A 19,750-nucleotide genomic window follows, 5' to 3' on the forward strand; every position below is an offset into this window, starting at 1 on the left:
TCTGGGTAGAACGGTGTTATGCTCTGCTACCCTGCAATCACAACATTTTAAGACAGTGTTCTCACTATATCACACCCCGGCCAGAATCGCCCAGTGGGGAGGTACAACCGGAACAACATGCCCCCGATGCGATTCAACTGAAGCAGATATTGTGCACATGTTTTCGCAGTGTCCACAATTGTTTACCTTGAAAATGGCTATTGAAGAGTTTTTTGATAAATCACTTAGGATCAAGATTAAACTCACAGATGAATTAATTATGTTGGGGGTGGGGGATGTGGCTGATGTGGCAGATGCTCTGCCAGTAGAGTTTACTTTTGTCTCACTTGCAGTTTATCGCATATGTATAGCAAGAAATTGGTTGGACAAGGCTCCCCCCCGTTTCAAGTTTGGATTGCAAGCCTTCTTTCTATGTATAATCTAGAAAAAGCAATCTATGAGAGGAAAGGTAGGAGAGCTAAGTTACTAGGTAACAGAATATGGCAACCTATCACAAGGTGGAAAAATAGTAGACTAAATCTAGGATTGTGATTGGAAGGCCATCATAATATCTTATAGACGCTTTTTCTTTATTTTGCTGCATTGGAATGGGTAGTACATATCACATACATGTTTGGTGGATTATTTATGTCACAATGCAGCAGAACAATATTGTAATGTATACAACCACTTGTGAAACTGTTGTGTGCTGTAACATATACAGGAATATGCAGAAAAATTACCTTGGAAATGGTTAATAAAAATATTTAACAAAAAAAAAAAACAATTCTAAATGGAATCCATAACACAATGTGCATGAGCAGCTATGAAGAGACATTCTATTTAAAAGGGAAATATGTACAACATTGGAACTTGTAATAAAAGGGAAATATCTGCAAACAAGAATACTACAGACCGTTATCTCATCTCCTCAGGATATGGAATCCTGCAGCCATGGAGTACGAGACAGAAGTTCCTTGTAAGATGTCAGATGTTGTTACAAAGAGTAGAGAAGCAACGTAGGCACTTGTCAGAAACCATATTGAACAAAAGACGGCTCAAACTGAACAGATACTCGTTGTCCTTTATTGTAGATTTGATTTTTATTGCTTTATTATGTATTATCAAAGAAGCGCAGCCAACGCGTTTTACCCTACAAACGCTTCATCGGGGCAAGAGATCTGAACCAGCAGGACACACAAGATTCTTCTTGGCCTGGAGTAGAGTATTGTAATCATTTACAAATAGGTCCTGATGGCAAACTATGGTTCATTCAAAAGCCAGGTGTAAAAGTGTCAATCATCTATTATTAAGGAGGAGGGAGTAGAAGTAATAGTAGTAGTACCATACAGTTGGTGGTTGCTTTAGACATTGGGGACAGGAGGGTGCCTTCATTCACACACTCTGGGAATGCACAAGCATTCAAAGGTATTGGACGGCAGTGGTGAGACTTATGGCGCGAGTATTGGGGAGAAATATTGACTGTAATATAAAACTCGCTATCCTAAATGTTTGGGGCCCCACTCACCTAAATTCCAAAGAGCGTATTTGGGTGACCTTGGGCTTGATGGTGGCAAAGCATAACATTGTAAGACTGTGGAGGGCCCAGAACCCGCTGGCCTTAAGGGATTGGAGCAATGACATGGACTGGTGCCTGGTCACAGAAAAACCCATCTATGTAGCTTGGGAATGCCCCGCCAAGAGGACCCAAATATGGGACAAGTGGAAAACATATAGGGGGGGTAAATCCGTGAGCCACCTAAAACGAGGGAAGAAACCGTCACACGAGCCCTCAACGCACTGTGATATGTATATTGTACTAATGTGTTGCCATTACCTTGTTATTCGATGCTCCTTCTCCGCAACCTTGTTGCCAATGTGTGTGTACAATGCTTTTTTGAATGTCATACCTTGAGTTCAATAAAAAGATTTCATTAAAAAAAGAATAGTAGTGGTACCCTTCTGGCCCAGGAAGTCTTAGTTACCTCTACTTCTTTCAATGTCTCTTCTGCCTCACTGGAGAATTCCCCCTTTCGTCCTGCTTTAATAACTTTGGGGTCTCTCCCCTTGACTCATCTGTCTCTTTCGGCCTGGAAATTGAAAGGGAAGGGTAGCAGATGAAGAGGGTTCCTGATCACCTGGCAGTGGTTATCTAACAGCCTAGGCGTCCATTCACATTATCCTGTTATTCAAGGTACTGGTAAATGTTTCAAAATGAATCTTTTCCTCCACTAGTAAAATTGGAATGGTTTTGCATCTCCTACTTGATGGGTTTCACACAGGTAATTCAGTGGCTACCTTAAAAGTAGAATGGGCTGCTCTTCGGGCTTTTCGTAGTCAAGGTGGGGAGCTACCGGATAATGATCTTTTGGTGTTACGGCTCCTTAAGAGTTTTGCTCTTTTCAGACCTAGGACTCCATTTTGTTGTCCTTGATGAATACACCACTAGTTTTACCTTCTTTACAGGGTCTTTTTTTAACCTCTTTCCCTTTTGGATTTAAAGTGGTTTACTGTGAAGATTGTATGTTTGGTTGCTATCTTAACAGCTAAACTAACGGGGGAACTAGGAGCTTTGTTGTGTAACTCTCCATGTTTACAAATTTAGGAAGATGGATTCATTTTAAGAACTGCCCCATCTTTTGTGCCTAAAGTTCTTTCCTTGGCGCACAAAGAAAAAGACAGATTTCTTCCGTCTTTTTTTCCTAACCCTTCTTTAGAAGATGAGAGGTTGCTGCACTTACTGGAAGTAAAATGAGTTGTTTTATTTTACTTGGAGCGTACTATGTCTTTCAGGAATTCAAATAGATTGCTTGTTACCTTTGGTGGGGCTAACCAGGGTAGCGCAGCTTCTATTATTACCATTAGTAGAGGGATTCGGGGATCTATTTGTGTTGCATATGAGTCAACCTAAGTGTAACCCACTTCCCGGTCTTCAAGGGTGTTCAACAAGAGGTGTGGCTGCTTCTTACAGGTAATCTGCTTTATCCTTAGTCCGTAGTCCTCATCCTAGTCATTACAGCCCTCCCTCCCTGGTGCCAGTGACCTCAGGTGGCTTGGTATATCAGGAAAAGGACTGGTCAGATCTTATAACACCTGATAATGTTGTGATCTCTTCAAGTCCAGTCTTACTTCCTGGTTTTGGTCCTGGAAGTGAGATGGGAGAGTAATTGACTGTGATGAGGACTACGGATAACGAAGATTACCGGTAAGTAACGAGAGCACCTGCCTACCTGTAAATAAATGTCACCTCCGGTCTGGGTCAACTCTCTCCCTGGCAGCTCCGCAGTACCGTCGCGCCGCCGCAGTGTTGAACCCTCCTCCTGGTGAGGGTTTACGCCTGCAGCCCGATTCCTGCCTCAGAGCTGCTCCTGTCTCTGCTTGCCTGGTGTCCCCTTCTCGCCCTTAGCTCATTTTAATTTCCTCTGCCTTTAATTTGATTTCCTCTGCCCTTATTACAACTTAATTTCCTCTGCCTAATTTTAATTGAATTTCCTCTGCCCCGCTAGGTGTCTCCTCCGTTAGCTTTTTAATTCTATTTAATTCTATGCCCCGCCGGATTTCCCGCCACTGCTGCCCCTGTGGCCCCTCCCCCCTGCCCAGCTCCCGCTTTCGCCTCCCAGCCTTTTGTCCTGTCCCCAACCCTACTTAATGGCGGCCGCTGCACGGTCGCACCGCTGGCACGCCAAAGGCAAGCGCGTCTGCGACCCAACCGCAGCCAGTGCCCGGGACCCTGGATCTATGACCCCCCCACCACTACACCACCGCCGCCTCCCTCCTCGCACTCAACCCCAGGAGAAACAACAACTGCCAGAGATCGACACCGAACACCACCCACAGCCAGTTCTCCTGCCGACACTGCTGACTTTCCTTCACCTTCAACAGCCCCCTCAAGACCGAGGAACCCATGCCGGACGCCCGCACCACCAAAGCCCTAAAAAATATCTTTGTGTATTTTGTACATATGTGTTTGTGTTTATGATAAATAAACATTGTATTATCTGTGTGTAAAAATAATTATCAAAAATATCCAAACATAAAAGAGAAAACGAAAGACGATATAATTGAAAAATATTAATATATAAAAATAAAGGAATATAATTTTGTTCTAAAAGAAATTGCTTCCAGTCATATGTACATGTTCATATGATATGCATTGTTTTCGCATAGATTTAGGTCTGATGTTCTGTATTAATTAACTATTATAAATCTTGTGGATGGCTTTTTTTCTTACCCTATATGGAAGACTCGCCATTGTACATAAGAGCTCCCTCTGAATCTCCACCTCTAGCACAAACAACCCCCTCTCCAACACAAAGGACCTCCACTTCCAGATCCAAACCTTCCGCAGAACCACGCTACGCGGGACACTCATCTATAGACCCCCTAGGCCTCGTGCCTCTTCCGCCACCACCATTGCCGAGCTCGTCGCACCCCACGCCATCGCCTCCACGGACTACATTCTCATGAAATACCTGAATTTCCACCTCAACAACTGCAGCGACCCTGACTCCACCACCCTCCTTGACAACCTCGCCAACCTCGGACTGAAGCAGCTCGTTACCAACCCCACCCACAGAGCCGGACACGCCCTCGACCCCATCTTCGCAGGAGGGACTAACATCCACTTCAGCCACACCACGCAGCCTCTCTGGACAGACCACCACTGCATACACTTCACTTTCAACACGACCATCGCACCCAAATCTGCCCCACGCCCTCCAAGAAGGAACTCTATCACAGAGAAACACCTCACCTCTACCCACCTCTACAACCCCCCCTCCGTCACAACCGACGCCAACTCCGCAGCCAAAGAACTACACCGCTGGATCACCGGCTGCACTGACAAGCTTGCACCCTTCCGCCATCCCGTCAAACTACGGCCCCTGAAGGCTGCCTGGTTCACCACTGACCTCCAAGAAGCCAGGCTCTCCTGCAGATGCCTCGAGAGAAACTCTGGCGGAAAAGGAAAACCACCGAAGACCAGAACAACTACAGGAACGCAATGAATGAATACCACCAGCGCATAAAAGCCACCGAGCGGACCTTTATCAAGGACAAAATCCACACCAACGCTAGTAACGCCAAAGAACTCTTCAACGTCATACAGCAGTTCACCAAACCCCCCCAGCGAAGTCACAGACGTCACACCTTCTCAGGACCTCTGCAACAAGCTCAGCTCTTACTTCCACTTGAAAATCAAGGCCCTCTACGACAACTTCAGCGAACAGACGCCGGACACTACCCCCTCCACCACTGACAACCAGCCGACCATCACCACTTGGAAACCTGCCACCACCGAAGACATCACCACGACCATGAAGAACACCCACTCAGGAGCCCCCACAGACCCCTGCCCACCGCACATTTACCACAAAGCCGCCGCTGCCGCAGCTCCCGAACTAGGCCGGACCATCAACGCCTCCCTCGAATCTGGCATCTTCCCCAACAACTGGAAGGTGGCATAGGTGAAGCCCCTCCTCAAAAAACCCTTGGCCGACCCGACGGACCTGAAAAACTAGCGGCCCATCTTTCTTCTTCCCTTCACAGCCACTTTGCACACATTCAGGAAAAGTCTGAAGACCTGGCTCTTCGACTGACCATGAGCTGCACCCACCCCCCGCCCCCAAGCGGGCGAGTAGAGCGCTTTATAAACCCCTGATTGATTGAGGAGGGAGTAGAGCCTTTGAGTGGGTGGGGCCTCGTGCAGAGAGCTACTTAGGAGGCAATCTGCCCTCCACCAAGCCCACCTCCCTTCACCACCTCTACAAAAAAACATAAAGGGCTGCTGAGGCTGTCACCTACAGCCTGGGGTTTTTTCACACCTCTTTAGTTAAAAAAATGAGTGTATTAAGGGAAAGATAAGTCATAGTACAAAATACAATATAACAAGAAATAGTCACAGGGAGCAAAGCATTGGAGCATCGAGCACTGGAATCGAGAAATAATGTAACAGGTAACCATAAGTTCAGCAGTTTCACTGATAGAGTGACAGGATACACAAAAGTTGTGTCTAATCTGTTATTGTAACACACACATACCACCAAGCTTGATAAGATAATTTGCGAAAATATTTCCAGTTCTTGGTAATTTGCTGAAAAGCAACTGCTAACAGTAAGTCAATTATCTTTATGTTAGAAGTACAATGTGCTGCCTAAAAATATATCAGAAATAGAAACAGGAAGGGGTGGCTGCATATGGATCGGGTGGTGACGGGCGCACTATTTTGGATCTCATATGGCTTCGTCGGGCGGCACGCTCTAGGAGTGCGTACATAGCGGTACCTACTAGAACGGTGCTGGAGATATGGGGCATGGTGGCGGAGCGCTGAGGTCTTACGACGTTTCCCTCACCGCATACCCCTCTGGAGGTGAATCCGCTCTTCCCACCGGCCCATCGCACGTGCGCCTTTGCAGCCTGGGCGCAAGGGGGATGTAGGGTGATTTGTGATCTGTATAAGGGGGGTACGCTTAAGACCTTTACTCAATGTAGAGAGGAATTCCGTGTCTCACCGAAGGCGGGACTGCAATATGCTCAGCTGAGGCACTGGGTGTCTGGGAACGAGATGCGGCAGGCAGCTACCCGCGCATTCTCCCCTTTTGAGCGGCTGGTCTGCTCCTTTGACGAATCCAAGGGACTGATATCTCGGATCTATCAGATCCTACAGCACCCTCCTGTAGTGTCCTCCCACCCGTACCAACATCAATGGCAAGCGACATCCACAGCGGACATTACGCCTGCGCAGTGGGGTCGATTATGGCAAGACATCCCTAAAATATATCACAGTATCCCGCAGCACGAGAATGCATATAAAATTATGACTCACTGGTATTATACACCCCTGCGTTTGCATAAGATGTTTCCTGCATCTTCTCCCGTGTGTTGGAGGTGTCTGACTGCATCTGGGGACTTCATCCATGTCTGGTGGGCATGTACAGAGCTGACCATGTTCTGGAAGGAGGTACTAAGCCACATTAGGGGGGTGTTGGGATTCCCTCTGCCTGAGGTCATGAGCACGATTCTATTGGGCATCAAACCTGCTGGCTTGAAGGCGCTCACCCGGAGCGATTAGACTCTGGCGCTTTACATGCTAGGGGCGGACAAACAGCTCATAGCCTTATATTGGAAAAAAACGGAGGCCCCTCCAGTCGCTGCCTGGTTTGTGCGTTTATTGCATGTCATCGCTATGGAGCTCATCACAGCGCGGCTGCAAGCACGTGATACCCGTTTTAAGGCTGTCTGGCAACCTCTGATTAAATATCTGTGTGCGGTTGAGCGTGCGCGTCATATGCCTACCAAGCTTAGGGCGTTGCTCCTCTTTGAGGATGCTATTGCTCCACCTGACCCTGGCAGATTGCTCCATAAGCGCCTTGTTTGCTTGCTTGAGGCACCCCCTTGAACTTGGTTCTTGCCAGCATAGGTGATGGCATATGCTTCCCCCCCACCTGCGCACTCCACTCTCCTATCCTCTGTCTTTTCCGATCTTTCCTTTTCTTATCCTTCCTATTCTCACAGGTCTAATGCCTGTCTAGATCTGTCTGTTAACTTTGGGCTTGTTGCCTGTCCGATACAGCTGTGGACCTTCAGAGGTCTCTCTACATGCTATGCCCTGTTGCTATACTTCTATACATAATACTAGACGGCCGGCCCCTCAGGGGTTGTAGGCGTTATGCTGTGTTAAGACTTGCCCCTAGTGGCGGATTTTTATGTCGCTAGAGAAACACTAACCTACGCGGACGGCCCTATGTAGGGTTGTGGGATTAACGCTGTGTGTAATCAGACCTGTTTTCTGTGTTTACGTCTGAAAATAAAATAGATCTGAAACAAGAAATAAAAACAGGATGACTGGAACCAAAAATTAAGTTAATTTGGGACCATACCCTTTCCCAAAACGTGTGAACGAGGGGGCAGGTGAAGAGTAAGAGCTGAAAATCTGCATGCGGTGAGGAACATGTCCAGCAAACATCTGAAAGGTTGGCATGGCGTGCGTGTAAAGTAACTGGGGTCAGTAACAATTGATTGTAAACAAAAAATAACGTTTGCGTAGTACTCGCTGATCTAGAAGATTTCCGAATTTTAGTCCAGAACTTGGCCCATGTAGGTATAGACCAGTTAACATCCAGGTCAGTTTCCCAGGCGAGTTCCACCTTAGTTTTTTCTCAGAGAATGCATGAGGCCTGTAAATTGGTATAAAGAATAGAGGCTTTGGGATTGGTACGTAAAAGGGTGTATAAATGGTCAACGTAGGGAGGTGCGTGGGCATTAAAAGGGCGTGGAAGTAGGTATATTGGTGCGAGCAGCTAGAATGGCTTGCTGTAGCAGGGCGTATTTAGAACGAAATGTTGGGGGAAGGTCAAAAAGTTCACTAATTTGCGAAAATGACATAAGCTCGTCCTGTGCGTGTAGTTGATGTACCCAGATTAGACCTCTCTGCCACCAAGATTTCCAGTAAAAGGGCTTGCCATGTATTAAAATTGTATTATTGTGCCAGATTGTAGAGTCAGAAAAAGAAGTCCAGTCCAGAGGTAGGTTTGGTGAAGCGGCCTTCAAAAGCGTAGTTGTGTGTTTAATGATGGGAGTGGAAAGGGATTGAGGTTTGCGGGAGAAAGAAAGATATTCTTTAAATGAGAAAGGAGAAAGATAAGAAAGTTCGAGTTAGGCCCAAAGAGGAGAACGCTTGGAAGGTATAGAGAGTCACTTGCAGCTTGACAAAGCAAAAAGGATCTGTGATAGGAAGGGAAGTGAGGGAAATTAACACCACCCTCTGATTTAGTGCATATTCGTTTTGATAGAGACATGCGGGATTTCTTGTTGCTCCACAGAAAAGAAGACAATAAAGAATTCATTTTCTTTAAAAAAAATTGGGGGATTGATACCGGGATGTTGGAGATAGTGAATAAAGCTATAGGGGAAAGCATCATTTTAATGGTGTCAAGACGACCCCACCATGATAAGTACAAAGGATGCCATTTGGTGATTAAGGAAGTAATTTTCTGTATGCAATTTTCCATACATCTTGAAACTGTGCCTGAAACAGAGGGGGTAAAATGAAGGCCTAGATATTTGACATGTTGGGAACTCCAAGTGAAGTTAGAAAAAGCGAAGTCCTCTTTGAAAGTATATTTTGTTTTGGGTAATATTTCACATTTATCTGTGTTGAGTTTATATCCAGAAACAGCAGCGAAAGAGGCTATTTCGTGGAGAAATGCGGGGAGAGAAGACTGAGGTTGGGACAGAAATAAGAGGACATGATCAGCGTATGCTGCTAGTTTAATATGAGTGTTTTGGAATTGAAATCCATGGATATCACCATTTTGACGAATCCAGGAGAGGAAGGGCTCCAAGGCTAAGTTAAAAAGAAAAGAGGACAAAGGACAACCTTGAGGAACCCCTCTGCCTAAATTAAAGTAAGAGGATGTTTTGCCATTTGCACGCACTGCAGTTCTCAGATTTGAGTATAAAATTGATGTTGGACAGGCCACATGAAGGGCCGCTCTCCCCCGGCCCAACCAGGCCCGAACCAGCCACGCAAGTACCACACACCACCATTGCACGTCCACCGTCCCCGCAGGGACCCCTACACTCGAACCTGTTGACCGCGTAGGCCGACCCACTACCGGCCTGCGCGCCCATCCTGGGCGCCATCTTGGACACTCCACCACGAGGCCGCCTGGCCCCCGATCGACCTCAACCCTGGGCCTGGCCAGGCCTCAGACATTCCGGCACCAACATCCACCCAGGAGGTGAGCGGGCTACTTGGTCAGTCAATGGGAGCAAGAGGTGTCGATGGCTCTCCCCCGCCAAGTACCGCTCGCCCATCGCCTCCCCGGGTGCTGGCTCCACCCCCCTGCTGGGTGTCTGAGCCCCCTCATCCCGGACCTCCCGACCTCCAAGTGCGAGGGTCCGGACATCAAAGCACACCAGCCCTATAACTGGGGCAGCTCCAGAGCAGGACGGGAGTTGTATCTTGGAGTCGAGAGACGCAAAGAAGAACTCATCCTTGACGGACTACTGGCGCTGCCGTAGCTCTGTCTTGTGCACCTTCGTCTTGCCTGCTGGCGCTGCCGCGGCTTTTGGAACTACCCTATCCTTCATCGTCGTCGGGACCTGCTGGTGTGGCCGCGGACCGTTTGTAACCACCATCTTCATCGGGACCTGCTGGCTCTGCCGCGGACCGTCGTCTTCCTTCATCCATCTCGGGACCTGCTGGCTCCGCCGCGGCCCGTTCATCTACACCCCCGAGCTCGAGGATTGAGAGCTATTGCCATCTTTTTGGTAACAAGACTGTCCCGCTACCCTCTTCCCAAACAGAGACCAGAATAGAGGGGACCCCTGAGTCCAGACCTCCTTGTACCATTCTACCGTACTTGAAGAATTCCCTATAAAGTATCGTTGAACTTTATCCTTGTGTGGTGTCCGTCTGTGGGGGGGAAGTTACTTGTCTGTACGATTCGCTGGAGACGGCTCTCCCCGGAGACCTCTCCCCTTATCCTCGGCCGACCCTCCCGGTCCGTCTAACATTGGTGGCCAGCGACGGGATCCGAATCACCGCATAAACCGTACAGAGAGTAGCTCACCCCACGGCGAATCACGATGTCAACTAAAGACAGCGGATCAACGGAGAAATTCCAGATGGAGAAATTGGACGAGTACAGCCATCGTGAACTTAAACAGTTCTGTATCGAATTAGGTATCGCTACCACCGGACTAAATACCAAAGATGACTTTAAGCAGGCCCTGGAATCTTGGGCAGAAACCGGGGCTGCCGGAACCCCCGATCAAGACATCGCAGCACAAACCCCCATGGCCCCTGAAGAACGAAGAACGGGTCTCTCGCCAGACGAGATCCAGGAACGAGAAAGAACCCGACTACACGAGCTGGAAATGGCCCGGCTCAAAATGGACGTTGAACTAAAGTTGGCCGAACAGAAAATCAACTTAGAGCACCTGCGTCTCCGAGAAGAAAGAGAGGAGAAACAGAGACAAAGGGAGCTCGAGGAAAAGAAACTGGCATATGAACATGAGCGGAAATTAGCTGAAATCGACCTACGCAAACAGAATAAAGAAGCAGGGGTGCCCGAGCAACCCCACACTCCAGGGGCAACAGAGAAGAAGGTACACATCCCCAAGGATGTCGTTCGAGAATACTTCCGAGAGGACGACATCCAGCAATGGTTTAAGGCCTATGAAATCGCTATGACTGCACACCGGATCGATAGAAGCGATTGGGGGGCCGGTCTGTGGGGGAGATTCCTCAATGAGGGCCGCGACGCCCTGCTGCAACTCCCGGACCACCAGATGACCTCCTATGACCATATGAAAGCTGCACTCCTCACCCGCTATGGCCTCACACCCGAGATGTACCGTCAGAGGTTCCGAGACTGCACCCGCATCCCAGGTACAACTTGGGTGGACTATGTCAATTACTTTAGCCGAGCCTTCGAGGGCTGGATCAAAGGAAGCAAGGTCACAACCTACGAACAACTGTTCAATCTTATGGTATGGGAGCATCTGTTGAACAATTGCTTCATTGAACTTCGCCAGCACCTCCTCGACAGCAAGTTAACGGATCCCCGGCAGCTCGCAGCCGAAGCAGACCGGTGGGAGATCACCAGAGTGAGTCGAAATGGGTCCTCCGAACAGAACCGGAACAACAATGGTCAGCACCGTCCCCGAGGGGGTGGAGGCCAAGGACGCGGAAGAAGCAACGCTCCGGTCACCCCCACTACCAGCCCCACCCCCCCGGCCAACCGGGGCAGCACCCCAGCGCGACCGGGACATCGAGCCAATGTTACCTGCCATCGATGCCAACGAGTCGGACACTATGCAAACGACCCAAACTGCCCCCAGTACCAGAGCCCAAGACCCCGCCAAGTAGCCGCTGCTGCTCTGGGGGAGGAACAGATCTCAGAGGAACAAGAAGAATATGAACAGGAACACCAAGAATGGGAGCCAGCCGCCATGGCTCTCGCCTGCCTAGGGGGGAGAGACATGGTCCCGCGGGTCCCCCTACCCGCTAATACCCAGAAGTACAGCCAATGGGTGGGCATCAATGGACGCCGGGCTGAAGCCCTTCGTGACACTGGGGCCAGTGTAACAGCCGTCCGCTGTCACCTGGTGACCCCCGAACAATACTTACCAAACATTCTCTGCCCTGTACGTTCAGCCGATAACTCAGAAAGTCTGTGTCGGATGGCCTGCGTCCCCTTCGAATGGGGAGGGGTCTCCGGCATGTTGAAGGTGACGGTCCGAGATGATGCCCCCGTAGACTGCCTCCTGGGTAATGACCTGGAAAGCTCTCCATGGGCAGCAGTCGAACGAAAAGAGCACCTGGGGATGCTGGGCGTCCCGGACTGGGCGTGCGTCACCACCCGGTCCATGACCGCCCGTGCCAACACCCGCCCAGAGGAACTCGAATGGCCGGCGCCACCGCCTCCGGTCGCCCCCGCCGAAACCACCGACCGTGACGTCCCCCCCGAACCAGCTCAACCTCCAGACCTCGCTAACCTCGACCAGTGGCCTCAAGAGGGGGGGCCCACGCAAGAACAATTTCGCCAAGAACAAAAGACCTGTCCCTCCCTCGAGGGACTCCGCCAGCAAGCGCTAGCCCAAAGCGCAGGGGATACCTCCGGAACTCACTGGGTCTACTGGGACAATGATCTGCTGTACAGTGAGCAAAGAATCGCGGAGCTGGGGGCCAGCCGAGTCCTAGTGGTACCCCTCCGTTTTAGAGACTTTCTGCTAAACCTGGCCCACGATGTCCCCCTGGCAGGACACTTGGGTCAAGACAAAACCTATAGCCGCCTAGTGACCCACTTCTTCTGGCCCAAAATGAGGGACAATGTACACCAGCATTGCCGATCTTGCCCCACGTGCCAAGCCAGTGGGAAGAGCGGCGCAAACTGAAAGCCCCCCTGCAACCTTTTCCCGTGGTCACCACCCCGTTCGAGAGGGTCGGAATCGACATCGTAGGGCCCCTGGACCCGCGCACAAAACAAGGCCATCGATTCATCCTGGTGCTAGTGGACCACGCCACCCGCTACCCGGAGGCTGTTCCCCTGCGGACTGTGACAGCCCCGGTAGTCGGCCGGGCTCTGATGGGGATCTTCTCCCGGGTGGGCTTCCCCCGGGAGGTCGTCAGTGACAGAGGCACGAACTTTATTTCGAAATATATGAAATCTCTCTGGCAACAGTGCGGGGTTACCTACCGGTTCACGACCCCCTATCACCCTCAAGGAAACGGACTCGTTGAGCGGTTCAACCGCACGCTCAAAGGGATGATCGGGGGGTTGGAAGAGCCCCTCCGTCGCCAGTGGGATGTGCTGCTGCCGTGCCTCCTCTTCGCATATCGAGAGGTTCCCCAGAAGTCCCTGGGCTTCAGCCCATTTGAACTGCTATATGGACACCCCGTGCGCGGGCCGCTCAGCCTAGTTAAGGAAGGCTGGGAGATGCCCCCTCTAAAGAACCCACCAGATGTTTTCCGCTACCTCCTAACCCTCCGCAACCAGACCCGGCGATTCCGAGAACTAGCAAAAGCCAACCTAGAGGCCAGTCAAGAGGACATGAAAAGGTGGTATGACCGGAATGCCTCCTCCATCGAATTTGAACCTGGGCAACAGGTATGGGTGATGTCCCCCACCGAACCCTGCGCCCTACAAGACAAGTGGACAGGGCCCTTCAAAGTGGTCGAGCGCAAGGGTCCGGCTACCTATCTCATCGACTTGGAATCTTCCCGGAACCCCCTCCGGGTCCTCCACGCTAACAGACTGAAACCGCACTTTGTACGGACAGAACTCAGCCTCCTGATGGCCACAGACAATGGGGCTGAAGAGGACTCCGAGCCCCTCCCGGACCTCCTACGAACGCGGGAGAAAGACGGTTCCGTAGATGGGGTCCGACTCTCAGAGGCCCTCACCCGAGAGCAACACCAGGAGTGCCAAGTTCTCCTGTCACAATTCGCCAGCCTGTTCTCCCTCACCCCAGGTGTCACTTCCTGGTGTACGCACGATGTGGACACGGGGGACAGCCCCCCTATCCGCCACCGGGCCTACCGCGTGCCAGATCGGGTACGGGCCTGCATCCAGGAGGAAGTAGCCAAAATGCTCACGCTCGGGGTCATCGAGCCCTCAGACAGCCCCTGGGCCAGCCCTGTAGTACCGGTCCCCAAAGCAGCTGCCCCCGGCACCACACCAGAACTCCGGTTCTGCGTCGACTACCGGGGCTTGAATGCGGTCACCAGGACAGACGCACATCCCATCCCCCGGGCAGATGAACTAATCGACCGCATGGGAGCTGCCCGCTACCTCAGTATCTTCGACCTGACGGCGGGCTACTGGCAAATCGGCCTCACACCCCGGGCACAAGAACGTTCTGCCTTTTCCACTCCCGATGGCCATTACCATTTCACAGTCATGCCCTTCGGCATGAAGAATGCCCCAGCAACATTCCAACGGCTCGTCAATCAGGTCCTGGCGGGGCTCGAAGGATTCAGCGCCGCCTACCTAGACGACATCGCTGTATACAGCAACCAGTGGTCCGAGCACCTCCACCACCTCCGAGCAGTGCTGCACGCCCTTCAGCAAGCTGGCCTCACGATCAAGGCCAGCAAATGTCAAATTGGGCAAGGGTCTGTAACCTACCTCGGGCACCAGGTGGGAAGCGGCCTGGTGGCCCCTCTGCAGCTAAAAATTGCCGCCATCCAGTCCTGGCAGCCCCCCATTACCCAGACCGAGGTACGAGCCTTCCTGGGCCTCACGGGCTATTACCGAAGGTTCGTGAAAGACTATGGTACTATCGTGAGGCCCCTCACAGAGCTCACGTCAAAAAATCAGCCCCAGAAAGTCAACTGGACCCCAGAGTGTCAAGCTGCATTTGAACAATTGAAAGCCGCCATGTGCTCCGCCCCTGTGCTCCAGGCCCCCGACTACAGCCGGGAGTTCATCGTCCAGACGGATGCCTCCGACCATGGCATTGGGGCAGTCCTGTCTCAAGTGAACACCGAAGGCCGTGATCAGCCGGTGGCCTTCATCAGCCGGCGACTCCTACCACGGGAACAACGCTGGAGCACCATAGAGAGGGAGGCCTTCGCGGTGGTATGGGCCCTCAAGAAGCTCCGGCCCTACCTTTTTGGCACACCCTTTCGGGTACAGACCGACCACCGACCCCTGCAGTGGCTGATGCAGATGCGGGGGGAAAACCCGAAGTTACTACGCTGGTCCATCTCCCTACAAGGGATGGACTTCACAGTTGAACATCGGCCTGGGCCAGATCACGCCAACGCAGATGGCCTGTCCCGGTTCTTCCGCCTCGACGAGAAGAGTCCCCAAGAGAATGGGTAACTCTCCCCGCCTTCAGCTGGGGGGGACGCATGTTGGACAGGCCACATGAAGGGCCGCTCTCCCCCGGCCCAACCAGGCCCGAACCAGCCACGCAAGTACCACACACCACCATTGCACGTCCACCGTCCCCGCAGGGACCCCTACACTCGAACCTGTTGACCGCGTAGGCCGACCCACTACCGGCCTGCGCGCCCATCCTGGGCGCCATCTTGGACACTCCACCACGAGGCCGCCTGGCCCCCGATCGACCTCAACCCTGGGCCTGGCCAGGCCTCAGACATTCCGGCACCAACATCCACCCAGGAGGTGAGCGGGCTACTTGGTCAGTCAATGGGAGCAAGAGGTGTCGATGGCTCTCCCCCGCCAAGTACCGCTCGCCCATCGCCTCCCCGGGCGCTGGCTCCACCCCCCTGCTGGGTGTCTGAGCCCCCTCATCCCGGACCTCCCGACCTCCAAGTGCGAGGGTCCGGACATCAAAGCACACCAGCCCTATAACTGGGGCAGCTCCAGAGCAGGACGGGAGTTGTATCTTGGAGTCGAGAGACGCAAAGAAGAACTCATCCTTGACGGACTACTGGCGCTGCCGTAGCTCTGTCTTGTGCACCTTCGTCTTGCCTGCTGGCGCTGCCGCGGCTTTTGGAACTACCCTATCCTTCATCGTCGTCGGGACCTGCTGGTGTGGCCGCGGACCGTTTGTAACCACCATCTTCATCGGGACCTGCTGGCTCTGCCGCGGACCGTCGTCTTCCTTCATCCATCTCGGGACCTGCTGGCTCCGCCGCGGCCCGTTCATCTACACCCCCGAGCTCGAGGATTGAGAGCTATTGCCATCTTTTTGGTAACAAGACTGTCCCGCTACCCTCTTCCCAAACAGAGACCAGAATAGAGGGGACCCCTGAGTCCAGACCTCCTTGTACCATTCTACCGTACTTGAAGAATTCCCTATAAAGTATTGTTGAACTTTATCCTTGTGTGGTGTCCGTCTGTGGGGGGGAAGTTACTTGTCTGTACGATTCGCTGGAGACGGCTCTCCCCGGAGACCTCTCCCCTTATCCTCGGCCGACCCTCCCGGTCCGTCTAACAATTGAGATTAAGGGGATGGTTTTATGACCAAATCCAAACCACTTGAGAGTCTGAAAAAGGTACGGCCACTCTACACGGTCAAAAGCTTTTTCAGCGTCTAACGCAATGGCTGCCAAGGAGTGGGGGATGTGGGGGGATTTGGATAGGATGTCGAAGAATAAACAAGTGTTATCAGTGATAAAACGATTATGAATGACACCAGATTGTTCCAATCCCAAGAGATCAGGCAAATGGGGATCCAAACGCAGAGCCAAAGCTTTTGAGAATATTTTATAATCGACGTTAACCAAAGAAATAGGTTGATAATCTTTACAATATTGTAAATCTTTCCCTTCCTTAGGAATGAGACAGATTAGGGCATCCGAAAAAGAGCCTGAGGATTCACCAGTTTGTAAAAAAAGAAGTCAGAAGAGCATGTAAATTGGGAAGTAGTAAAGACTGAAAATGTGAAAAAAAACTCAACAGTAAATCCGTCTGGTCCCGGGGTCTTATCTTTTTTAAGGGTCTGTAGGGCGGTAAGAAGTTCCTTTTGTGATACGTCATTTTCTAGGAAAGTGAGGTCTGGTTGGACGTGGGAAGGTTATTGGATACTAGATAAAAAGTGGGATATGTGGTGAGGTGTGGGGGGGATTTCTGAGGTGTACAATTTTTGATAGAAACTGAGAAATTCGTCTAATATTTCATCATCTTTGAATTTCAAGTTTTGGTGTTCATCCATAATGGAGTCAATTTTAAGTTTTTCACACCTCTTAACAGACATTGGCTGCTTATAGCCACAAAAGATGAGCTGGGAATCCACAGTGCTTTCCAGCTCACCTTGTGTTTTAAGGTCCTCATCTGGTAACCTGAAGGGTGAAGGGAGACAAAATCATGTGACACACTGGCATTGTGTGATGTAGTGCGAGCATCCTCGTGCCAGGATATGCGCTCGAGAATGCCTCGCTCTTGTTTTGTAGTGTTTTAAAAATGGTTCCACAATCTAGTGCTGAACGCAGCATGCCAGGGTTCTGACAACGTTAATCAGTTGTCAGAGATCCTGATATGCGGCGGGAGCATCTGGTTGTGGGTGCTGTTGAGTATCAAATAAAGAAACAGCTTACTCACCTCAACTGTCTCCGGACCTTCTTACTTCATTTGGCGACAACCCGATGAAGCTGCGCGTCCAGCACCCACCAGCCAAATTTCAACATTTATTGAACTTCTCTTTGAGCCACTTCCTCATCGATACTCCATGCATCTGCCCAAAGTGGAGGACCTCTTACGAGGTTCCTGTTTCATCTCCTTCGTTCCCTTTGGCGTGAACCGCACTTTCAGCAGTTTTGTGCAGGTTGGCAGATGCGAGTTGATGACGTCACTCTTCTCGGCTTTGCTTCAACGCTGCATCGCCTAACAACCCAAGACGCTTCCTGATGCCATTACTTCGTCACGCTTCATGTAAGCGTCTACACGCAGGTGGTCATCTTTTGCTTAGTTTATTATCGTTTATTATCGTTACTATGGTAACCCAACGCTACAAAGATACAGCCTATAAGCTGTATCTCCTACTTCATCATGATCTCTCTCTTCGAGCCCAGGTAGGATCCAGCCTGCAAGCTCTCGCTGTGACAGGCACACCCTTTCAATTTCATTTTTTTACATTTACAATTTCAGTGTTTGAACCTTCAATTTCGGTGATAGGCTCACCTTACCATTATATTTCACGTTTTTACTAAAATTTAGCCTGGAACTGTGGACATCGGTGACAGGCTCATCTCTTTTAAAAATAATTTTTTTTACTATTTATTTAAAATTTCACAGTTTATTCTTAACATTGCATGTTGTCAACTATAGTGAATATGTTGTTTAAACCAAATTCTTATTTACAGTATCACATTTTTCCCATTGTATTGGTCATTCCATTCTACATTATGGCTACTTCTCAGCAATTTGCGCAATCTACGCCCTTCTTACAACAACCTGGAAAACCCTGTATTCCATGGCGTCAATGGGTAAAAGCTTTCGAGAATCATATTGTTGCCATTGATGTTGTCAAGTTTTCTCTGGAACGTAAAGTTGCAATTTTATATGGTTGCTTAGGACTTGCTGCACAACATGTCTTTGAGAACTTACCTAAATTTCCCACACCTGCTGGCGATGCTGAGCATTGGAATGCCTACAAAGAAACATTATCTCGTCTAGCCAAACATTATGACCAAGAGTCAAACATTATGCTTGAAACACACAATTTCTTTAGGAAAAAACTACGTGAAGATGAATCTGTGGAGGAATACATTGCGCAGTTGCGACTTTTAGCTTCAACTTGTGAGTTTGAGGCGGATCCTGATATTTATATTTGTGACCAATTTGTCTTTTTCTGTTTTTCAAGAAAGATTCAAGAACGCCTTCTCAGTTGCAGGAAACCCTCTCTCCTGGAAACAATTGATATTGCTAAGAGCATTGAGAGATCTATCATCATCTCCAAGGCCCTACAACATGATCAATCTCTCAACTCTTTCAAAACTCCTGCGCAAGACATTGTTAATTCCGTCAACGTTGTCTTCACAAACAAACCTGTTAGACAATTTGTTAAAAAAGGGAACACTTTTAGTAAGTATGGGCCAAAAATTCGTTCCGCTCGCGCAATTTGCGGACTTTCTGCAATTTTGCGATCCGTGAATCTCACGAAATTGCGGCAAAATCCGCTAATCCGCGAGCGGGATGAATTTTGTTCAGGAAGCACTTACAGGGTTACAGCAGGTGCCCAAGTTGAAGCTAATTTCTTTGTAACCATTTACAAAATGGTTACAAAGAAATTAACTTCAACTTGGGCACCTGCTGTAACCCTGTAAGTGCTTCCTGAGCGGCGCCTCGTTGCCTACTTGCAACTATTCTCTGACCCTGCTCTGACCATCGAAGCAGGGTCAGAGAATAGTTACAATTAGGCAGCGAGGCTCCTGTCACACCTCAGCAGGAAGCACTACAGATATAAATAAAGCAGGTGCCCGATTTGAAGCTTAAATTCAGTAACGCATTATTATTCATCCCAAGAATCTAGTGAGCACGGTCGATGCTAGGCAGGTGTGCTTTCTCCCCAAATCTACCGTCTACAAATAGCTGTAATCCGTGATGGAGGTCTAGGCACCACGAGTTTCTCGAGCGCAATCCCCCTGTACTTCCAGTAACCAGGAGGCTGCTTTCTCCTCACCTGCTGCGCTGATCGATCTCTGACCTTTATAAACAAGGGGCATGGGAACTCGCACAGGAAGCCCGGCCCCACACACACTAGGCTATGCAACCTCTTCCCGCCCTTTCCCCCACTGTGATGGACAGCTCACTCGAGGGACCTCGGCGCCTATGGGCGCGGTGGCAAAGTT

The sequence above is a fragment of the Lissotriton helveticus genome, chromosome 5_1, assembly GCF_964261635.1.
Source record: "Lissotriton helveticus chromosome 5_1, aLisHel1.1, whole genome shotgun sequence".
NCBI classification, from domain to species: Eukaryota; Metazoa; Chordata; class Amphibia; order Caudata; family Salamandridae; genus Lissotriton; species Lissotriton helveticus.